The following is an 8,072-nucleotide window of genomic DNA, read 5'->3' on the forward strand; positions in this document are numbered from 1 at the left end:
GACTACGGTCGCATCCTTCCCGTGCACTTGATGAAGTACCTCTCTGTATGTTCTTATCTAAATTAAAGAATGTTGTGGGCGCACCATGATAAGAGTTTGATATACTGCTCCCCTGACCTGTTTGTTTTCGGTCTGGAATATTTCTTCTTTCCATTTGTCTGTCTCATTTTGCTACGGCGGATTAGAGGCAAAGATTGGGAATCTAAGAGTTGGTGATTTCGAATATTGCATCCGATCAAGTGTTGCTTGTGGGAAAATGTTGTTGGTAAACGTTGCCATACATATGTTTTGAGTCGATAAACATTTTTAACCTGAACATATAAGGAGTCATCGAGAAAACTAAACTGAATGATCATCAGAAATTTCCTGGTGATATAGAATGACTTATGATTTACAGTTTACAATACTATAAGACGAGGGCAACAGAGAAAGTGTGTTAATATCGATGAAATAAAGATAAGGGAACTTGTAAGTTAAAAATGATGATAAACACTGCCTTTTCTGTAACATGTAAAAGTCAGAGAACGCTGACACCTAACCACACACAGGCAGGAAAATCATAAAGGATAACGTCCATTAATACTCTTCTTTTCGTTGCACTTTTCCGTGGCTGAGTCTTCACCTTTTCGTACCCCGTTCTTGTATTTTTATAAGGTATCATCTAACACTGTGAGACATATCTCCTGCATTATGCTAACATACTTCCCAGATATGAACAAATGTTCCCGTCCCGCCAGTGACAACTTTCATTACAATCATTCGTTTTGTTTGACTTATTGTCGCAAGCAAAGTTGGCAGCCGAAACTTTCTCGAAATTTACCATCATGACATATTCTCTCTCTCTCTCTCTCTCTCTCTCTCTCTCTCTCTCTCTCTCTCTCTCTCTCTCTCTCTCTCTCTCTCTCTATTAGTTTTGAGAAGTGTTAATATAGATATGTGGATTCGGTCAGATTTACACTTCAGACGAGTAAGATAACATACGACTAAATATGCAATGTAACAGCTTCTAAATTATCAGCTGTGTGTGTGATGTGGCATCATATATATATATATATATATATATATATATATATATATATATATATATATATATATATATACATAGTTTGAATAGGAACAACGCACGTTCCTGAATATTTATGAAAATATAGACACACGTCTTGGAGGCATTTGTCTTATTATTCCAAAAATGATGATATCTGCCAGAAGTGTGGTTTACCTTCATGTATGTTATGTGCATAAATGTCTTAAGAGTAAATGAATTGGGAAATCACTCAACTGGACCTCTTGAATGTTAACTAAATGGGGAGGACATGGCCTTGTTCACAGGTCAATCTGTGCTGAGTGAAAAAGCTTAATGCTCATCTGTGTCCGTGCAAAGTTTGTATAAAGTCTTCGTAACACAAGCAACCTCACAGGCACCTGGAGACGAGTTGGTGATGGGTCACGGTGAGAGTTGTGGGAGGTGTGAGAGGTCATGATGGGCCAGAATGAGATTTGTGTTGATGGACCTTGAGTTGACGATGTGCTCAGAGACCAGCCGAGGTTACGTGCAATCCATACTCAAATTACCTTTCATATCAGTTGCTAAAAACGTAGACCAACTCCCCCTTAGAATAAACATTATGAGAGAGAGAGAGAGAGAGAGAGAGAGAGAGAGAGAGAGAGAGAGAGAGAGAGAGAGAGAGAGAGAGAGAGAGAGAGAGAGAGAGAGAGAGACTCATGTACACAAGTGGAAGCGCCGCCTGGTCGTGACGTAATGCGAATGTTTATTCATACGAAGACAGGGAAAATGTGTGCGTTTTGAGAAGTTAAGAGTTGCTAAATGTCAGCATTCTCTAAATGTGGAAGGAAAAAATGGGAACATTGTGTGGATTTGGGGAAAATGTTTTGCTAGTGTTGCATAGACCTTTAGGTCGGACGTCTAACAATTTAGCGGAGAATCTTCAGTGTTAAGTCGTGAAGCTGCTGCAGTAAACACAATTCCTGGTGGGTTTGGTGCAATGAATATGGAAACGACTGTGGAGCTGAGTCGTGCACGTAATTACTATGATCAGCTTAACTGTATGAAAGACGGTCTCCATAGAAGCAGTGTTGCGTGGAAGAAAGACTTGCGTGGAGAAGAGATATTTTGTGCAGACTTTCCTAGAAAGTTTGTACATAAAAAAGGCTCAAAAGAGAAGGGGTAGGAGGCTGGACCTTACCTCGCGGAAACATCCAACAAGACGAATTACCTCGTGAGATGCAGACGACCTGAGTTACTGTGTCACCACAAGACGTACAGTTCTTTACGTTCTCTTCTTCTTTATTCATTTGTTTGTGTTTGTGTCCACCTTATGCTTCGTCTCCATTACCCACTAGATCGTATCTGGGACGGCTGGAACGCATATTGTGGCGTCTAGACCGTAAAAGAAGCAACTTTATTAAAGAAGTTCTTCCTTTATGAATATATACCGGTAGAAGATGGGGTGTCAGTCCTCGCTTTTTTACCCACAAAAATTCGTTACTTTTATAATATAATGAAAAACCATTAGATGGGGAGAGCATAAGTCCAGCACCATGAACGATGTCTCTTACAAACTTTGATTTTCCTCGACGTCTTCTTGTCAAACTTATCTTGTCAAACTTGCATAATATCGATCCTCTGAACCCTCACGTCGAACCATTCAGTGATATTTTCACAAAAGCTAAAACAATTACTTTATCACCGCAGTGTCACTATATAGTATAGCTCTCATACGTAGAGCAATCGCTTTATCCTGTACCATTATAACACGACTTCAACGGTAAGTCTGAGAAAGAATAACGATAGAAATTGAAATATACGATAGAAAGAATAATGATAGAAAGTGAAATATACGATAGAAAGAATAATGATATAAAGTGAAACATACGATAGAATTTTCTTTTATTTATTTTGGGATTTTCTGTACATCTGCTGGATATCGAGATTCTTTTGATACAGAGAAGTGGACGATACCGTCATTCTCCCTTGTGTTGCTCCTGGTGTAGAACAGACCTACAGCCACGTGTGGAGCTGAGAGGAGGAGGAGGAGGAGGAGGAGGAGGAGAGAGAGAGAGAGAGAGAGAGAGAGAGAGAGAGAGAGAGAGAGAGAGAGAGAGAGAGAGAGAGATAACGTGCACGATGAATCCTGTGAAATGGATCTGATTATATCTAATGTTTGATGGAATGAATCATAACACTGGGATGATGTTTGAGCGAGTGAGAGTTATGAATGATATTTGTGGGACGTGCAAGCTTTCCTGGTCATTACCAGACCTCGCATTCTGCACCTACACACAGGAAAAGAGGAAAATAAAAGATGACGTCAGGAAAAACTTCGCATCCTCAGTTTACATCCACAACACAACCTCACCAGACCCAACAACGTCGGTGAGAAATTTGAGTAATTCATAAAGTTGACGCTTCCTCACTGGAGCCGCCCACACGGACGGGTGACACCGTGAACACTCGTGCAGGATGTTGACTGATAACGGTATAAAGAACTCGGTGGACGACTGGTCAGCGAGGACTGCCGGCAGTTACCATAATTAGAAATACATAAAAGGAATTAATACGATGGAGAAAATATAGACCATACGATACACATAATATGATTTACGAAATTTAGAATATCGAAACGTGGACCTTCTATACACCGTAAATTACTGATGACCAGATTATTTTTCCGATGCAACATCTTGTACGTAATCCAAAGAATTATGGTGATTATAGCCATGCTTGCTATGTCATGAATAGATGTACGTACACCATAATCTTGGTCTAGTACCACCACTGCTGTGGAAGTTGGTCGACATCATACTACGATGACGCAACCTTGACAAATGTGATTTTTTCTCTCGTTGTGCAACTACAAATAGACGGAGTCCGGTAACGTAACCTAATTGTATGTATAACAGATGGATTAATAGTTCCACCGTGAGACTTATTACCACAACATAAACGTCTAATAAAGGTCCAGTATAATCTTCCTCAGGTTTTACCGGTAGCTTCACCACATGGCTGTCCAGCCTCCCTGCATCCCGGTGCTGGCCGGCCTGGCAGGCCCCTGGATCCCGGTGCTGGCCGGCCTGGCAGGCCCCAGGATCCCGGTGCTGGCCGGCCTGGCAGGCCCTAGGATCCGACACATCACCTGAGGAAGACGCTGCACCGCTCCTCCTCCTCCTCCTCCTCACCCTAACCCTCACCGACCAATAACACGAAGGAGGCATTCACGCCCCCTCCCCCCCCTCCCCTCCCCACTTGAGGCTTCAAGACCCACGCCCGACCTCTAATGTTATAACCTACACCGTAATGAACCCGTCTTGTAAATACCGCTCCATTGTCTGGCTGGATAGAATATTAATGCAAATGTTTCCGGTGCCGTTGTGGGGTGTTAATGAAGGGTCAGAGGTTAATCCTTTGACCTCACTCTGCGTAGCCTGCCTGTTCATACTCGTCTCATATTACCTATTATACCCCGGTAATGACGTCTCACTTCACCCACACAAATCTTCGAACTACGTGTGGAGTGCTAGAGCCGGCAGAGGCTCCCAGTAAGTCATTCTTATCTCTTTTTTTTTCACGTTAAGCTCAGTTATGAGGCGAGACGACCGTTCTCATTCACACCTCCATCACCACCACCACACAACACGCCACCAGTCACTCCCCCACCACCACACAACACGCCACCAGTCACTCCCCCACCACCACACAACACGCCACCAGTCACTCCCCCACCACCACACAACACGCCACCAGTCACTCCCCCACCACCACACAACACGCCACCAGTCACTCCCCCACCACCACACAACACGCCACCAGTCACTCCCCCACCACCACACAACACGCCACTGGTCACTCCCCCACCACCACACAACACGCCACTAGTCACGCCCCCACCACCACCACACAACACGCCACCATTCTCACACCTACCGTCACACAAGACGCGACCAATCACGCTACCACCACCACACACAGCATTCCACCAATCACAACCCATCACCACACAACACACTATGAACTGATCTTCCTAAGGTGAAATGTTGTGTTTTGCTAAGACGATGGTTCATCCTAACTCACCTGCTTAAATCTAATGGAAGACGAACTCCATAAATCTGTTTCACGCGTGTTATCATCGTGAAGAACAGTTGGTATAGCTGTGCACAGTGGAGGACGACCTACAGTGTGGCACTCATATCTACTGGCCGGTGTTGCTCTGCACCTCGAGCATTACCGAGGAAATGGGGTCAAAGTCTTTAAATAGTAATATTGCTCATTTCAGGCGTTTGTTTGCTAATGTTTCTTTTGGGAATATAAAGACTGCCTGAACAGTAACCCAAAAAGAAAAGCCGAAGCATCGTGGATAAAGGCAACTTTTATAGGAGTCGGCCAGACACTTGGAGGGAACGTTACCTCCTGAATTATCATAATGTACGTGGCAGAAGTGAAAACCCCACTGGCCCAGTCGACAATCACGAGGATGATTTTAGAATGCTAACGAAGGCGCAACTATCACTTATATATATATATATATATATATATATATATATATATATATATATATATATATATATATATATATATATATATATATATGTGTGTGTGTGTGTGTGTGTGTGTGTGTGTGTGTGAAGCGTTTGGGGCAAACCATGGAAAGTTTTGTGGGGCCTGGATGTGGAAAGGGAGCTGTGGTTTCGGTGCATTATACATGATAGCTAGAGACTGAGTGTGAACGCATGTGGCCTTTGTTGTCTTTTCCTAACGCTACCTCGTGCACGTGCGGGGGGAGGGGACTGTCATTTCATGCGTGGCGGGGTGTTGACGGGAATGAATAAAGGCAGCAAGTATGAATTATGTACATATGTATATGTTTATATGTCTGTGTATGTATATATATGTATACATTGAAATGTATAGGTATGTATATGTGCGTGTAAGGACGTGTATGTATATACATGTGTATGTGGGTGGGTTGGGCCATTCTTTCGTCTGTTTCCTTGCGCTACCTCGGTAACGCGGGAGACAGCGACAAAGTATCTTAAATAAAGTATATATATATATATATATATATATATATATATATATATATATATATATATATATATATATATATATATATATATATGACTTTACACTTATTTCACAGTCATACTTTCCGGCAGAGTTGAAGTTTCCGCTCCAGGTGGAGTTAAGCTGAGGGTGCCAGATGCGCACCCTCCCTCATGCTCCTGAACAACGGTGTAAGATCTTTGTACAAACAGACCTGAGAACCTAGAGGCCTTTAGCAGTGTTACTAATGATGTTTCTCACTTCAATTACTGGTGGAAAACTTACTGAGGACTTGTGTCAATGTACAAGATATGTGCTCTTATGTGATGGAAGGAAAACCTTTGTACGATAATGGGGGCTTGTGTGTGATGCTACACATCATCAAATGGACAGTGTATGGTTAAAACTATTATGAAATTGTTTGTGACGTTGGACACGTTCTTATTGATATGTAACAACATATTAACACTGACTGATGTTTAGGTTGAACTAATAAATGATAAACAAAGACATGGATAAAAATAATCACTCCATAAAGACTGACTACAAAGTACAGAATACAATACTGCGTTTGAAACTGAAACGTTAACTGTATTATGAAGCTTTGAATCAGTGAGATGAAAACATTAATGAATAAAGAGACAATTGAAGGTAAAGACAGTTGTAAGTGAAGATGCTATAATGGTATGAGGATCTATCCTTTATGATCAGTAGATGATATCATGAAGTATTTTACATAATAACCACAGGGATGTACTTAATTATTCAACAGATGATTTACATGGAATATTCTTTCATCTATTTCACTTACCGTTACATCCGAGTGTCTGCCGATGTAGTTACTTTTACAAATACATTTTGTGGATTATCAAGACGAGCAGGTGTGGCCTCTCACACCCATGAATTTTGAACCTAGGTTCACAGCAGAGCTTTCCACCTGGTCACCCGCACATTGCCCTCATCCGGTCAACGAAAGTTTTCTTACCTGGTCAACGAGGCATTATCCTTACCTGGTCAACGAGGCAGTATCCTTACCTGGTCAACGAGGCAGTATCCTTAACTGGTCAACGAGGCAGTATCCTTACCTGGTCAACGAAACAGTTCCCTTACCGATCACCGATAATTTCCTTACCTGGCCAACGAGAAGGTGTCCTTACCTCTGCCAGGAACATGGGCGCGTTGCTACCATGTAACGCTTCAGACATGATTATCTCCACACTCCACTACTTAGCATCACATTATGTATCAGCGAAGATGATTAATGAACCGTGAACAGTTACCTGTGTGATCTTGAAGCGACGAAGTTTGTGCATAAAACCCAAATATACACCAACGTGCTTGGCAAATGTTCTCTTTTGGCTTTTTAGACAACAGCGTATTTAGATATGTTGTTATGGTAACGTTTAACATATAGGAAGCTTTGCTTATTAACGTTTAGCAGGTGACAAACTTAGATATTAACCCGAGACAAAAGAGATACTGACTCAAGGGAGAGTTTCGTCTGTAATTTTCATTTCGTAGTGAAGTTCGAGAAGTTTTGTGTACGATCGTCCAACAAAGACGGGTTCCAGTGAGAGGAGCGTGGCGCGGGCAGGATCGTCCGTTCCCACCAAGTGCAGCTCACCTACTGACTGCCTGGGACCTCCTCAACGCCCCTCCTACTTCAGCATCCACGCGGACACTAGCCACGCCCCCTGGGTTGCTAAGTCTCCTGCTCTTTGGCTGGATCAACAACTGATGTAAACATTGCGGACAGAAAACTAGACGGATGATGGTATTCAGTTTTCCTGAAGCTGGTCAAGGAAGTCTGTTTTCCAGGGGAAAAGAAAACTGTTCTAATTGGTATTGTTGCTTCCACTGCCCTATCTAGCAGAGATGGCCAGCCGGGATGCGAGAGACACGTGCTTCGAAACCTGACCGGATATGATGCGATGGAAGATGAGGACTAGATCAGCTTATATTTCCCTCCATACTGCTTCCCTCACCACATGAACACCACAAATATTCCAGTACT

The 8,072-nt window shown here is 42.5% G+C and overlaps 1 protein-coding gene across 2 annotated transcripts in view; it reads right to left on the minus strand.

Moving 5' to 3' along the window:
- The window catches only part of LOC139760675 (lachesin-like), a 46,087-nt gene extending 38,409 nt beyond the window's left edge, over positions 1–7,678 (minus strand). The window contains exon 1 of one of the 2 annotated variants that reach the window (XM_071684201.1): positions 7,543–7,678. The gene's annotated coding sequence lies outside the window, so the exon portion shown is untranslated. Of the gene's footprint in view, positions 1–7,338; positions 7,518–7,542 lie in introns of those variants that run through there. The other variant, XM_071684202.1, reaches the window with a different exon arrangement.
- Between the last annotated feature and the right edge of the window lie 394 nt (positions 7,679–8,072).

The sequence above is a fragment of the Panulirus ornatus genome, chromosome 37, assembly GCF_036320965.1.
Source record: "Panulirus ornatus isolate Po-2019 chromosome 37, ASM3632096v1, whole genome shotgun sequence".
In the NCBI taxonomy this organism is placed as follows: Eukaryota; Metazoa; Arthropoda; class Malacostraca; order Decapoda; family Palinuridae; genus Panulirus; species Panulirus ornatus.